The sequence below is a fragment of the Peromyscus eremicus genome, chromosome 6, assembly GCF_949786415.1.
Source record: "Peromyscus eremicus chromosome 6, PerEre_H2_v1, whole genome shotgun sequence".
Taxonomy (NCBI): domain Eukaryota; kingdom Metazoa; phylum Chordata; class Mammalia; order Rodentia; family Cricetidae; genus Peromyscus; species Peromyscus eremicus.
Genome location: NC_081421.1, coordinates 5,835,812 through 5,837,578, shown reverse-complemented (window position 1 = coordinate 5,837,578; position 1,767 = coordinate 5,835,812). Strand labels below are relative to the sequence as shown.

The following is a 1,767-nucleotide window of genomic DNA, read 5'->3' as shown; positions in this document are numbered from 1 at the left end:
AGGTAAGAAGTTCTCAAAGATGTGTATTTAACATCAGCCCCTACTCAACACAGAATTCTGTGCTTGTTTTGTTTTCGTTTTGTTGTTGTTGTTACATGCTGTCTATGCTACTTGCAGCTGTGCGAACATCTAGAATGAGTCACATGGTTACATACCGTGATTGATCTCAGGTGTCTGAGCATTTAGTCTTCTGAACCTGTAGACTGATAACTATATTTTTCTAAAAAGCCAAGTTATACTTACCTGGCTGGGGAAATCCTATAACTAAGAATCTGGTTTTCCCAGGATGAAGTTCATCCACTACCCTTCAGATGTGCTGACCCTGTGATTTCCACTAAAGTGGAGGAAACTTAATTACATAATTTGTGGTAGTAGAGTACTATAAACATGTTTTCCTCTTACAATACAAAAGGTAAGTTATACAAGAATTTTTGTTTTCAAGAAATAAAAACCTGCATTGAAATGAATTAGACTATAAAATGAAGCTTTTTGATTAGGTAGCTATAGTCTAAGATAAACATAGCTTTAAGCAAAATTAAAGTCAAGAACCAAAAGGATTCTACTAGGTCTCTATATCATTTCTATAATAAGCTTCTTTAAAACTGTGATAATTCTACACCTAGGCTAGAGAATAGAGCTTGCGTGCCAGAACAGCAGTACCTATCAGGGGACAGATTGGTAGGACTCAGCCAAAGAGGTGTGGTCCCATTTGAGCAATGTATTCACAGTCAGACAGATTCACCAAGTAAGAGGCTGTTCTAAAAATGAAAGCATGCAGGAATGAGAAGAACCACCTGCTAGGTCCAATCAGGAACACCAAAGGGTGTATTGATCATCAGATGAATGAGTCTAGGAATGTATCTCTGCCAAACTACTGCTTTATAGCATAACAATAAGCTTATTGGAAAGACTGACTCCTTTGAGAATTAGATTTGGGTAATAACTTCAAGCTATTTTCTTGAATGAAGTGTCAACTTCCTTGTGTCAGACAAAATATCTCTGAAACACTATAGCTTTCATTGATTCTTCCAAACTACTCTCCTCCCCTTTGGGGAAGTAAATTTTTCATGTGTATTCTCTTTCAGGCATAAATATATGGCAGTAATCCTTCTCCAATTTTACTCAATCAAGCAATCATGAATAATGTTTTGCTCTTTCCTTCTAAATATGCCTGTGTTTTTCTCTCATCACCTTTAGGTTCTCCACACAGTGTGCTATTGATATTATAACCAGTCTCAAGGTTGAAACTCATGGTTCCAAGGATAGCACCAGTAAAAACTGTATCTAAACAAAGTGAGGCACTGTAGACAGGAATATTAGGATTAACTAAGATTTGTTTAGAAATGCAAAATATTGTGCCTTAATATAGCTCCATGGTGATATTGTGTCCCCCAATATATTGTGCACCCTAATGAACTTAACTGGAGTCAGAGAACAGAACAGCCACTAGATAGATATAGAAGCCAGAAAATGGTGGCACACACACCTTTAATCCTATCACTAGGGAGGCCGAGATCCATCTAGATCTCTGTCACTTCAAGGCCACACTGGAAACAGAGGCAGACATGGTGGCACACACCTTTAATCCAGGACATGCGATCTCATGTCTTGCTTGGGAAAGACACATGCCTTTAATCCCAGGAAGTGATAGCAGGAAGCAGAAAGGTATATAGGGTGTGAGGACCAGGAACTAGAGACTTTTAAGCTTTTAGCAGCAGTTCAGTTGAGATCCATTAGGATGAGGACCTAGAGGCTTCCAGTTTGAGG

General features: G+C 38.4%; 1 non-coding gene across 1 annotated transcript; it reads left to right on the top strand.

Annotated features, from left to right (window-relative positions):
* Positions 1-235: 235 nt before the first annotated feature.
* LOC131913975 (U1 spliceosomal RNA) lies at positions 236-400 on the top strand. The gene has a single exon (XR_009380041.1). It is a non-coding gene; the product is annotated as a U1 spliceosomal RNA (small nuclear RNA).
* The last annotated feature ends 1,367 nt before the right edge of the window (positions 401-1,767 follow it).